Here is a 14,952-nt window from a genome sequence, read left to right as displayed (position 1 = left end):
CAAGCTGAACATCTGCTATTTCACATCCCTCTGCCTGGATTAAAAAAGTAGGATACAACTACTAATGTCGGTGCAACACATTCACCAACAGAAAATTGAATTTTAGCAGTAACTTATCTTTTGATGAAGACAATGCTACCATGAAGTATGATTTGTGATCCTTAGATGAAGACAAACCTTTTGTTTAAGGGTTAAATTTTTTCAGAAAATAGCCTAGAAAAAAAAATCCACCTTAAACATAATCATCCTCTCACATCCAAAATTAATCTGAACCTTTGGATTTAGCTTAGCACTGATAAAGTTTAACTTCTTGTGCAACAAACTAATATATTCATTATACATTCATTAAAATTCTCAAGATACATGGATTTACTGAAGTGAATATATTGCCCTATACTTCACGTATTTGACCCAACGTAGATATAGGACATAACGAATACTTGGATCTAACTATGATAGCCAACATACAAAGTAATTAATCATCAATAGACAAGGCATCTCAAAAATTTCACTGCTGACATCCTGAAAATAGGACAGGATGTCTGCAAGACAGACATTAAGAAGATATAAAACAGTTTGGAAATTTGTAGAAATATAAAGAAAACTGAAACACACAGCTTACAATGTTTTTATGTGACAAGCAGTTCCAAATAAACACAGGAAAAAAAGAACATCAGGAAGAGTTATTTCAGATTCATTGTTCTAAATGATGTAAAATGAGCTACAATTTATTTTTGTGGCAAAGTACTGTACTCAAGTTTGATACCAGAATATATATCCTCTTTTTGAAAAATTCAACAGATTTCTAACACTCTCCACTACTATTAACATGGTAGTTAAAAATGGTTTCATTTTTAATTATCTATGCTGACAGGAGGAAAAGACACTATTTCCTACTTAGCATCTAGTGTAATAGTGAGGGAAAAATTGGAAAACCTATAAAAATAATCCTACTAGACTTCAGTAGAGAATAGATCTCACTCAGGAGCATCCCTCATAATCCCAGGACTCTCAAGCGAGGTCTTGGAACCTTTCCAAAGTTAGCTACTAATTTTGATCTCCTTAATGTGGGCAGCATCCTATGTCCTAGTTTAGCAGAGCAGAAAAAGTCTTTTCTAATGAGGAAACATAACATGCAAAGACAAAAGACTCAATACAGTGAAGCACACAAAGGAAATCCATGCCATTTAATTTTATTGTGCTGTGTTGGTTGCCTCCTTAATGTGAGTTTGTAGCCGATAAACTGTGAGCATTTTTAGATGTATTATTTACGTCAGTTCTTCAGGCGAAAGCAGGGCATGTTTGGAGCAGCAAAGCTCACTTTTACACTGTTCAAAGACCTGCCTATCTGAAAAACAATGAAACTTGTTTGGCTACAAACTTTTTGTTTTACGACTTACACAGTACACTCAGTGGGAGGCTAGGACTTCATTTCGGATCTTAGAGGATGCAAGCTAAAGCCCTCAAGGACAAGATGTAACATAAAGTCTTTGTGAAGGGTACAACCAGCACAAATTCTTAAAGTGCACATGACAAATTCAAATCTTCTAGCACCCAGCATTTTGTTACTAAAAAGAAGTCTTAGTCCCCATTCTGCAGATAAACCTTTGAAATTAATAAAGTTTTACTGATGGAGACAACCAAAAAGAAAAACTCAGCGATGCGAACTGTGTCCTGCTTAAGCCTGAGTGCAGTCTTAACTCGGAAGTCCATCACTGTCAACTTTAGTTATTTAACCACGGATCACTTGGTGGATACATAGCGTATGAAATGGCAATGAAACAGACTCAGATGGGAACTGGAGAGGCCGCTGGGGAGAAAATGCAGAGAAAAATCAGGAAGGTGTGCTATAAAACTACTACCAACAACAGGAACAAAAAAATTTCTTCATACATAGTATGAAGATACATGGCATAGATATATGGGTTTGCTTTGTATTTGTAGCCAAAACAGTGCTGATAACACACCCGTGTTTTGGCTATTGCTGAACAGTACTTCCTTCCTTCAAATGCTTCCTTTTCTCCTTCACATAAGCTGGGGCTGGGGCTTGAGGCTGGGAGCTGGTAGAGTCAAGACAGGTGATCCATACCACAGCACTCAGCAATAGATCCTCAGGGAGGTGCAAAGGAAGGGTGGATGTCTGTGATTATGATATTTCTCTGTGCAAGCAACATGTGCTTAGGTTCTGCTTCCCTGGAAGTGGTTGGACAACTGCTGATGAGAAAAGAAAATAAAATCCTCTTTTTGCTCTGCTTGCACACAGAGCTTTTACTTTCCCTATTAAACTGTCTTGATCCACGAGTGTTCTCATCTTCTTCTATTTCCCATCCAAACCTGCAAGAGAGAGGACTGAGTGAGGGGCTGGGTGGGTGTTCAGCTGCTGGCTGGGCAGCCCATCACAACCCTTAAGGTAGAGAGCAGATATTACTAAGTAAGTGTTTAATTATTCTTTCAAAGACTGTATCTTGTCAGGAATAAAGAGACATATATAAATAATTTTATTTTAAAAATCCAGGAAAAATCTTTTCGGAATACAGTAATTACCTCTGCTCTCCCAGAGTATATCTGTTTTAACTTCAGTTTTCAGTGCAGCAAAAGAAATGTATGTTACCATGAGTAATTATGCTTACAGACAGCTAGTGTTAAGTGTGAATCCATTTAACCCACTTGACAAAGATTATTTGCCAAATGTTCAAATAAAAGTACTTATTCCAAAGTGATTTGCAACAGTTAGCCACCAAACAACTCATATCTTAAAACTTGAAATCTATTACCTAAACTAGAGCCTCTTAAGCACTTCTGATAGTATTTTTAGTTTCAGATTATACTTTGTTTTTGAGTATTCTAATTTATGCATACTTAACATTTCACAGATATCTTTCAAATGTAGGTAACAGCTTTGTGAAAGCATGTATCATCATTTATAGCACAATCAATTAAAAACTAGTTTACCTGCCAAATGCAACTAAATCAATAATTCAGACTGTTCCATATTACCACAATCAATGCAGCACCTTTTAATGCAGCTGAGAAAAACACTACTACATAAAATTATGATCTTTCAAATCAGAGATGATTTGTGGTTTGCACCAGGCATATACTTACATATGCATATACCTACATATTTATATACAACAGAAAATTTTTGCAACTGGGTAAGATGGTCATGCAAGAAAACAAAAACCCTCCAATATTTGAGTTTTTCATCATTTTCATCCCTTAAAACACCCCATGATTCCTAGTGCTCCAGATGAAGTACCTACTCTGTACTTAGTACTCTCAAAGAAAAAATTGCCTGGAAAATGTGACATGCTTAGTTTTGCATTAATTCAAAATCAAATTTGAATTAGGATACCTATTGGTCTTATCTCACAGTCCCTGGTCTGCTAGTGTTCTAGCCTCACCATAGCATGTTATTTTTCTCACACAAATCTCTAAAACCTTTTTCTCCCACTGTAACCTCACTGAACTATCTAACCACTGGTCTCCATAGTACCTATTTCAGAGACAGTGAGTAAAGTATACACTATTTATTTCTAATTTTGTTAAGTAAATTCAGGTCATCATATGCTTCTCCATACACACAATATTTTTGAGCACTTAATTTTTGTTTTACTTCATCTGATCTTCACCATTCTAGCTGGTTGTTCTCTCCCACTGAATAATTACTGAAAGTAAACTGCATGCCTTTGAGGCAGGGATTATTGAGTTCACCTACACTGAAAAAGCACCTAACGCTTCTGAAGTTCTCTGAAACAAATAAAGATGCTAGAATACTCTACCACCTAAAGCTTTCATTGTCAATTCTGCAAATTACTTCTACATAAAAGCTACTAAACAAAATGTTGCTTACAAAGCAAATGTTTAGTATGAACTTAGCAATATTTAAAACAAATGGTATTGCAGTTTTTATGGGGAGCTCTTATGGTTTTTATGCTCTTAGACACCATCACTGTGTATTTAGTGTTACTGTACACTATACACCGGTACACTTCTATATTTAACATCATTCCTGTCCTTCCAGTATGTGATGTTCTTCCTTCCAATTTTTCACTAATGAAAGCAATCTCATGTACCTCAAGAAGTAATATAATGTACAGGCTGCAAATAATCTGTGATGATGGCTATTGCTTAGACAGAGAGCAGTCTTTTCCAGAACAACTCTACCACAAAAAAGAATATGAAATGGTTTTTATATGCTTTGTAAGGACTGTTTAATGCTGTATGATGAAACTCCTCCTCATGGCAACAATGAATCAAGCAAAAAAATGAGCCTTCAAGTACTGGCATGCCTTTTGCTTTCATTTATGTAATTATTGGTACCGATATATTCGGCATAATTATAATATGCCATTATTGCTAGAGCAATATCCTATGGCAACTCTGCAGCATAGAAGTAAGTTTGCTGTATAGCTTTTGCTCATTTATCAATGTGTTTACTGCAGTGGACCATACTTCCAAAATTTTTTATTCCTAAGAAAAAAAAAATCAGGGCAAACACTCTCATTGCCTGACAGAATACGTGAGTACAGCATGCTAATATGAAATATAATTATTAATGAGGCAGTGAAATACATTAAGCTATGCTAGTCTACCCAACCTGGAGTATGGTGTTCAGCTTTGGGGTCCCCAGCATAAGAAGGACATGGATCTGCTGGAGCAATTCCAGAGAAGGGTCACTTAAGATGATCATAAGGCTGGAGCACCTCTCCTTTAAGGACAGGCTGAGAGAGCTGGAGTTCAACCCAGAGAAGACAATGTTCCAGGAGACCTTATAGCACCTAATGAGGGTCTACAAGAAGGAGGGAGAGGCACATTTTACAAGTGCATGTAGTGATAGGACAAGGGGGGAACAGCTTTAAATTGAAAGAGGATAGATTAAGATTAGATATTTGGCAGAAACTGTTTACTGTGGGGGTGGTGAGGCACTGGAACAGGTTGCCCAGAGAAGCTGTGGCTGCCCCATCCCTGGAAGCGTTCAAGGCCAGGTTGGATGGGGTTCTGAGCAACATGGTCTATCGGAAGGTGCCACAGCCCATGGCAAAGGGTTTGGAAATATACGATCTTTAAGGTCTCTTCCAAGCCCAAGCATTCTATGATTCTATGATGATCCACAGAACACAGTCTCTTTTTCAGAGCGTATTTTTAATTTTCAGAAATTCAGACGTGACATTAAAAATTTTCTACAGAGATAAAATTAAAATGCCACTGGACTTTTAGGTCATTTAAGTTCTCTAAAATATGGCTGGACAATTTTTCTGCTATCAGATGATAAAAATATAATTACTTCTGTCATTTTGATTCAGTTTTAAAAATACTTGTAGAGAGTAGTTAATTCTGTAGTTAACATGCTTATGATGTACTGTCAGGTCCACTCTGGCCAAATTTAGTAAAAAAGCAAGGAGCCAAACACAAGAGCAAAAAACTGTCTTCCCTAGAATCAACAGAGGACTAAATTCAATCTTAGAGTACATTTTCAGATTTTGGTTATCCAAAGTCATCAGCATGCAGGTCACCCAGGCACAACTACTAGGTAGGATGCTCCTTTTCATTGTTCTTGCATTACTGAGGGGAAATTAAAATGTGGCCCCCTTTGCCTCCACCTCAAATTAGATATGTTAGTTTCTTAGGTCAGAACAACTAATAATTTAAGTATGGATTATTACATTGTCTCAGTCTGATGAGACTGGAATGTTTGCTAAAGAGGATGAGTTATGAGATAGACCAAACTCCTCTCTCTCAGCAATTGTAAATTCAAAATTAAGGGGTTTTAATCGAGGAAGTGTGGAAAAAACAGAAGAAATAACAACCTTTTATTAAAAGATATATGTATGTTGGCAAGAACAGTAACAGAACACACAAAAAAACTAGACAATAGTCCTGCACCCAAAAGTCCCCTTCAAACAAAAAGTCTGAATACTTCTCTGTCCTTTAGCGCAGTCCTATCCGTGGCCTGCAGGGGGCGCTGTTGGGTCACTGGAGGTGCAGAGCCTGCAGTGCCCTGTGTTGCCCTGCAGGGGGCGCTGTCGGGCTCTGGCGGTCACCGCGGGGGAGGGGTCTGGGGGGTGGTCTCGGGTCGCGGGAGAAGCCAAAAAGAAAATGGGGACCCTTCCCCCAATGGAAGAAAGGGGGAAAAGAAAGCAGTCCACCCCCAACGGAACTCACTGTCGTTCCCAGATGACGGTGTCTCAAGGCTCCTCTTCTCTCTCCCTCAGTGGGCACAGAGCTCTCCAATGAAAACACAGTAGGTCCCGGCTGGAGTCACAAGGCAGTGTGCAAAGCCAGCTGAGACCAGTGATCGGCTTCACCAGGATGAGAAGCCAGAAAAGCCCAGCTTCCAGGCTTTTTTCTCCAAAGAATGCCCGCACACAAACTCTGTATCCGTTCAAGAGAGAGAACTCAGCAGTCTGCCCCTCTCCCCTCCAAGCAGAGCCAGCCACCCCCTCCCAAAACTCCTCCCTTCTCCCCCCAGTCTCTGATGGGGCATCAGCTAGGAATGCGGTCCGACCAGCTAGACCCTTTGTAATGCTAATTGACCCCTTCCCCCTTTCCATTCAAACTCCTTCTTTCCTACAGTGGGGGGGGGCAGGGGGAAGAAAAATTCCACTCTTAAATTTACAACCTATAACATACATATATTAAATATGTAAGGCTGCAAGAGCTCAAAAGCAGATACAAAAGTCCATCTTCAAAATTTATGGAGATAAAAGCTGGATCAGTTTTTATATTCACACTAGGAAGTCAGGGTATCAATACATGGTGATTATGCTCTAGCCCTCAACTTAATTCTATCTGCAGCAAATCAGTTCTTGATAATGTCTCAGACATTTCCACCTAGAGTAATTACATTTTTATAGCCATCATAAGAAACATCCATCAAGTGAAAATGATTTGCTGGTAGGAAACAGTCTGACTGCAAACAACCAAAAGTCTAACACAAGAACATTTTCCAGCAGGATTGTTAGACTATGGAACAAACTAATAGTTAGCAAAAATCATAAGTATAAAGCCATGTTTTCATGTTATACCTCATCTGATCTATCAGCTAACATTTGTTTACCTCCAATCACACAGTTTCAACTATACTCTTATGCTGGCTACAGTAAACTAGTGAACCCAGCATGACCTGACATGGCACAAAAAAACAACAGAGAGGTATTTAGTTTTAGTCTTTTTTCCTCTCTGAATCAGGGCACTGTGTAGTCAGATGAGACAAGAGAAGTAGACAGTTCTGGTCAGAACTGTATGTGGATGCCTTTTCACTCACATGAAACCACCAACTATGTTGCCTACTCACACTATCATTTAAACTAAAAAGGTAATCAGATACTGGCATATTTTGGCACTGCCAAGTGGTTCTGTCTATGTCAGTATTTTTAACAAAGAACTGCAAATTGCCCAGATCATAATTCATAAAACTAAGTTGCAATAGCATATCACTGACACGGTGAGTCATATCCATTTCCTTGATGTTCACATTTGGCAAAAGCAAAACATAAGTCCTGAAAAGTTCTGATTCAATCACAAATGCACTGTGCCCATCCACAATTATGACAGGCTGGTGCTGTTCAGAGAGTCACTAGTAGGAACCCTGCAGACGGACACATAATTCATACCTTCTTTTATTTGTTTTGTTATTTGTTACGCCAAAAATCTAGTTTCATTTGTAAGCTTTCCAAAAGGACTATCCCATAAACTAGCAGGTACCTTGAACTTCTAGTGATCTTCTAGAAGAATGTCTCATAAAAGGTGCATCTCACACTAACAGGCTCTAAATCGATAAGGTGAGCTATTGGTATTGATAAAAAGTTTGCACTCAGCACAATTTTTTGTTGAAACAAAAATTTAAACAGGGTACTGGGTTTTTCTGAATAAATTTGACACTAACCACAAAGAATTTAAACATTATTGCTCTACACTAAGTTAGGGAGGTGGGTCCTTAGAACAACTCCTTAGATCAGAGATAAAAAATGGATGAAGTTCTTTGGCAAATGATGGAAATGGCAGCACTTTGTTTTCTACTAATACATCTTATCTTACTTCTTTCTTAAAAGTAAAAACACAGAGCCAAATGAATAAAAGGTGCTCTCCATCTTGTGTGTTTCAGGTATACTCACAAGTCCTGATCTCTTACTTCAACATTCAAATACATATGAGTTGACAGTCACCACTCTGTCTCTGTTTTCCACTTAGATTGCACTTGTGTCATAGTCTCCTGAGAGTCTGATCTGTTTCCCCCCACTCCCTTTTCTTCTCTCTAATCCAGATTCAAAACAAAGAACAGGAGGAGCAGGGAAGGTATGTGCATTTGCACTCCAACTCCACTACCTTTTGTTCTTTCAACCTCCATCTGCAACCCTATCCAACATAGTGGGAGCATGACAAGAGACAACTGCAAAAAACCCCCTGTATTTACTTTCTTAGGAATTGTGATGCATCGTTTGTCAATCACGTTCCAGGCAGCTCTGTCTGTGCCAGGTTTCCTCCCTCTGCACACATAAAGGACCCCTTACAGACTACTATCTGAGACACAAAGGAGAGCAGAAGGTGACATGAGCTACGTTTGGGCCATAGTTCACTAGTTGAGGGGTCTTGCTGCAGAGTTTTCAATACCTATGTTACTAAAATGTACCTTTTCAGTTGATATTCCATACATCACGTATATGATGTATGGAAAATACTGCTAGGAAAATACTGGCAAGCTTTTTTAGAGTAACCAGCTTGAGGCATAAGAATTATTTTCTTCCACTGTGCTCAAAATTGCACTTTCTGTCTGCTTTTCCTGAAGAATTGCTTGAAAAATTGAGCTCTCCCCACAATAAAAGATGACAAGAACCACACTGCATGCAAAAAAAAAGCAAGTCTGTTGCCATAGAACATTCACACCCATATTTGAAAAACAACAGAAGACAAGTGGAAAAACTCCCTGTATTTTAATGTACTAATAAGAAATTGAAGATAAGATGCGGAGGAAACACATGCAAGTTCAAAAAAGCAGCTCCAGTGTCCAAAGTCTTTTGATACAGTACCATGTACAAAAGGGCAAAAAGGCAAACTGCTGTCAAGAACATAGGTAGAATATTAGGTAGAGACATTTAAGACAGATAAACTGATACTCTGAATCTTATCTAACCAGATCACTGGATTTGTTGAGATTCAAAATGCTGAACAAAATCTGTGCTAAAAGCAAGAGAAAAACCTATCTTTGTAGCTGAAATTGATGAAATAGTAGTATAGATAGAGAGAAACAGAGAATACAGACAGTGTGCTGCTACAGACAAATTTCTGTAAGATGTTACACTAATACTACCACTTACAGGTTTTACAGAAGTTTGATCTAGAGAAAATGCAGAGAACAACTGAGAGGCCATCTCTGCACTCTGGTTAAGCAACTACCTTCTAATGCATCTCTCCATTATAAAGTAAGATTATAGTTTACTAATAGTGGCTCAAGTTAAGCCCAGGAGATCTTCATAACATTCTGTTACCCACTGTGGTGGGTCACATACTGTACTTTTCAGCATATATCCCAAAAATCCAGTACTGCTCACATATTTGCATTAAAACAGTTTCCCTGCACTAGTCAATGCTACATTTATACTTAAACTAAAGGGAATTGGGTTACTTTCAGAACAAAAGGAATCCAAAAGACAGACATCCACACAGTGGTTAACACCATTCTAAATATGGATATATTCCATAGATTAAGAGATTTAAATCCAGAAAGATTAATCTAATAGTAATTCTAATGCATTATTTATAACCTCCTAACACATCTTACTTTTAGAAACCAGATTGGTCTGTTGTGCTGTGCTGCAGATGGAAACAGCAGCATATTGCCACAGCAACTACAAAAATGGTGTTCCGCCTTTCAGTTTAGTAGTTCCTTGATGAAGAGAATTGATCATCTAGAAGAAATCTCTTTCTGCTCAGCATTTTTTCTAAGGCATAAATCTCAATTTCAGTTTGCTAATATACTAAAACCAGTATTACTCTTTACTGTAACATAATTAACATGCTCACTTCAAAGGGATTTTGGACCCAGCTCAAAAGAAGCACTACTTAACAATATAAGATGTGTCATTATGCAGCCAAGAGGAGCCACCAGGTCTGTCTGTATGTACTCTTTAAACAACCTCTTCATGTATCTTTTCCTACAACCTTGTCTATCTTGTAGAAAGTAAGATGGAGCACCAAACCCAATTAACAGCTGGAAAAAATGCAAATAATATAAACCATACACATTTGTCCATATGCAATGCTACATTTTTCTCTTTACTATTCTAGAATCCTATTTTCTAATGTTGTCACTAAAACAAACAAGTAATTCTCTAAACCATTGATAAGTGTCTTTGGTATGCACCAGACTTTAAGAATAAAAGAAAATTAATCTGACAGAAGAACGGCAGCTTCTATCTAGGACATGCTCTTCTGGATGTGCCAGTGCTGGCTGGTCTGCTACAGTGGGGTTGGTTTCTACAGAGTTTTGCCCTGTGAATGGTATCTTTTCCTTTTGCAAAGTTCAAGTACAGCATTTCATACATTAGAGCATTTAAGAGTCTCCTATGTGTACCTGACTTCTTCAAATTTCCTAAAGATTAGCAGTTACCTGAATAAAATTTGCCACATCATCAATTGCGGCTGAAATGCATTTTTCTTCCTTCACTATGTATGAACATTTTCATGGTTTAATGAATGTTCTTTGCTCTGTTTTTTATTAATTAAATGCTTTCTATGACTTATTTTCTTAAGTAGATAGCTTGGCATGAAAATTAATATGACAAGAAAAACAGCAGAGTAAGCACACAGATGGGAGTGGCACAGTAAAATGCACAGTAAAATGCATTTCAGAGTTGCGCTGCAATTCTAGCTCTCCTCTTCCTGAGACATACTAATTTTAATCTGAAAATGGAAGCTGAGATATTCTAAATTACATCTATTTTCATCTTTTAATTAGACTTTTAAAAAAGTCCACGGAATTCTTTTTTCTTACTCTGTTTTTGGTTAGACATTTCTTCATTTTCTATACAGCTTTCACCAAAACATGAATTAAAATTTTTGCATTTATGGAAGAAATTGAGAATCATCTTTCTTCACCAGTTGCTTCCGCTCAGTCTCCCTTAGATAAGATCACATTCTAGTTCTCAAGCTGCTAGCTAATTATTTTCAATTTGCTTCAGAATTTGTATTAGGAGTGCACTTTAGCAAAAACTCTTAAATCCAAATCAAAACTCAAAATAGCTTTTAAAAGCCATTGAAGAGCATACAAATGAAATAAATAATGTCATTAAAAGTTGGGAGAACCATGAAATTATTTATTTCTTTGAGTGTTCATAACATCATTTGATGCTGCATACTTTTACTAATCATACAAAATTGATTAGTTCAAGTAATGCAAGCTCTCCTCACTCTGTACACAAAAGAAAATGAGATATATGAAATATGAAAATGAGATCAGTTCAAATTCAACTTTTTGAGCTACAAAATATTAAGATTTTATTAACCTTTTGTCAAACTGCAGGATTTCTTTTATAAAGACTATAGGGAGAAAGCCTTGTGTAATGAATATGTTTCTTCTGACTGACAGCATTTTCAAAAATTACTAACAGTGGGAACTGGCAGATTTCTATTATTCTCTCATAAAGCAGACATACTCTTGAAAGCAAATGAAAAAAAACACAAACCAACCAACCCCACACTCCACCCCCCCCAGTTCTGAATTGTATTAAATGTGAAGTATGTTTTTAGCTAAGTCATCCATAAGGGAATCCTTCTGATGTGTAATCATTTTAATTTAGCTGCTGATACAAAGGATTTGGGAATCACATGATATCAGAAAAAGCGCTGTACTGAATAAAGTCTTGGCAGTAACTAGCTTAAAAAAATTATGTGGTCACAGCTTTACAGTTGTAAGGATGCAGGTCATAACACAGAAAACTTTTGCTTTACCTAACTTATACTTTGTATGTGAAAAAGACATTCATATGCCCAAAAGACTACCAGCTTCTTCAGCTGTAACAGTAGGTGCTATCTGTCCTTACTTATGTGTTATTTCCTTAATTCTGAAATGCAATTACCATACAACACCTCTTCAGTATTTTGCAGTACTATACATAATAATTCATTTCACTAATTTGCTACTTTAACTTTGCCATTTCCTACTAGAATCATTGATTCCTTATCAACTTCAAAAATAGTGTTTGTATGAAATCTAATCTGTTCTGTTAGCATGACATCTTTTGAATGTGTACAGTGATTTCTCAGTGACTACCTGCAGTTTCACCTAATATAGTTAAAGAAGGATAAAAAAAAATATTTTCAGATAGCATTATTTTTTCTCAAAAGCAGACATGAGGAAAAAATGCTTAGGAGCTAGATACCATAAAACTTAATGGGGGGTCATGGATTAGAAACATTCATAGATACATTGTCTGCTACAAAGCATGAAGAAATAGTTGTGGTTTCCTCATCCCTGGAAGTGTTCAAAGCCAGGTTAGATGGGGCTTTGAGCAACCTGGTCTAGTGGAAAGGTGTCCCTGCCCATGGCAGAAGGGTTGGAACCAGATGATTTTAATTTCCCTTCCAATTCAAACCATTCTATGATTCTGATTCTATGAAATAGTAGAGAGCTTTAATGGTCTCATATGTTAGGAATTTTATTTTCCTGAAAAAAAATGATTTTTTAATTTTAAGAACCAAGATCAACATTTAACATAAATCTCCATGCAAGTCACATTTAATTTATCTCAGTTTATATGTATTCAGAGAGTTTGGTACCATGAAAATCAAAGAGAAATAGTCACTGAGACAATAATAATTTGGAAAAATTTAGAACTAGGGGCAAAAAATTCTGTCAAATTTATAACAATACATTATTTTCTTTTGTAAAATTCTATCTTAAATTTTCTCCTTGCTGTGTATTTGATGTTGTTCTTCTGGTAATACACAGTAACACTCATAAATATGAAAGTACTCTTGTATTTTTGTTCATGCCATTGTTGAACTTTGATTTTTGTCTGCCATAAGGTATCTTTATAACTGCAATTTAGTCTGCTCTTCACTCTACCTTTCTAATAAAAATCCTGCTCAAATTATGGGATTGACCTAACTGCACAATACTGCAACCCACCTCCACAAACAGGTCATTGTCTTTCTCAGCTGAGGGACTGCAAGTCTCATAAATTCTTATGATTTAAGTGGTCTGTGAGCTTCTAGAAAACTAAAATAATAGTTTCTAAACCTTACCCTTTATATATATAAAAAAAGCATACAGTGTTTCTATAATTTTAGGATAATCATCAATATTTTCTTGGAATAGCAATCAATATAGCCTTGTAACAGCAACAATCATTCTGTGGTTATTTATTAAAGAACATTTTTTTTTTTTGGCAAACAGTCAACAATAAAATATGTAATTCACTTAAGTGGGCTTAGTTTCTTTCTTTTGGGGTTTTCGTCCAGTAAGATACATTACCACAACTATTGATCTTTTGGTTGTAGGACTATTAGTAAAATATTACTATTTAAAGTAGAGGTGGCTGCAGTATGGAGACTTCGTGCATCCCTCTTGAGAAAAACTACACATTACCAAGAAGCAGGAAAAGCAAAAATATGTCAGTGAACACTACTGTCTTTTCTTAGCACACTAACCACCAAAGGTGGCCTGGAACAGGAAGGAGCAGATGATCCTCTCCCTCTTTTGCAAGACAGGCACAAAATGCAGAACAGCTCATGGAATTCTGCTATGTTGAGATCATTCTATAAAATCAGTACATTCTAAAAACAGTTTATAGACAAGGAACTTATTAACACTTATTTCACTTAAATGAAGGAATATGATCACAGCACAGCCAGCTATTTTGGCCTTCAGTAAAGCTATTATCACAGTGCAGCTACACTGTAGTCTAGTCTGTATAATCGAGCTTCAAGATGATCATAAATATATTAGATTACATACACTGAGACAATCCTGATCCAGTAGCATCCTGAACAATTTTTGCTCCTTTCCAACACATGAGTTAAGGGTTAAGTAATTTACAACACAATTCATAACACAATGCAAGCAAAGTTTCTTCCTGATGAATCCCTAGCAAATTTGCAAAGCTCTCTATCCCACTGGTTATTATTAGCACCAAATTGTGTAAAAGACCTACTAAACACTAGAAGAGGTCAGGTCAGACAACACCATTAAAGCTGAATCTCAAATAACAGCATAAAAAGACTGCAGCTAAAAGTAATTAAACTCAAAAGTGTTGGAGTTTAAAGACTTGCAACAGGAACTCCAGACACATCTCAGAAACCAGTAGATGTGCTTTTTTACTTAGATACAATTGCTACAGAAACCACAACTGCAATTTAACAAAGGTAAGTCATGCATTTGGATATGAATCCATTACTCTTAATACCTTCTTCTTAATCCAGTTTATAATCAGTGACAGAATTAATGTGGTAAGTACAAAATCACCATGCAGTAACAATAGTTACAGCCAGAGCAAAAGCAAAGATAAGACAAACTCATGGCCAAAATTTCTCCCCTCCTTTTATCAGCAAGTCAAGAAAGATACTGCTCCTTGTAACTACATAGCCCTGTAATGCTATGTTCTAGGAACAGCTACAAGCTCAGCACTGAACTTCTGAGGCATCAGGGCTGATGCTGGTCATGCTTGCTCTGGCTGAACTCCCTCTGCCCTACCTGCTGCTTGGCTTTACTTCATTTAGCTGTGACAGCAATTTTTCTAACTGACCAGATGTCTCTGGCCAATTTGTTTTACCTTTGCTATCTTTGTATGGTGCAACCACTGACAGCAGTTGTTCCATGTATAATTAGATAGCTGCATCTGTAATACAGTGATGTAAAGAAATGCAGGCCTGCTAAAGACAGCAGAGGTCTTAAGAAATGGAGACCCAAGATACAACATGGAGGAGTACAAGCCTAGGATCACATGAAAAGGG

Source organism: Pipra filicauda, unplaced genomic scaffold (genome assembly GCF_003945595.2).
Source record: "Pipra filicauda isolate LSUMZ 115617 unplaced genomic scaffold, ASM394559v2 scaffold34_size3990699_pilon, whole genome shotgun sequence".
Taxonomy (NCBI): Eukaryota; Metazoa; Chordata; class Aves; order Passeriformes; family Pipridae; genus Pipra; species Pipra filicauda.
This window is presented reverse-complemented; position numbering follows the sequence as displayed.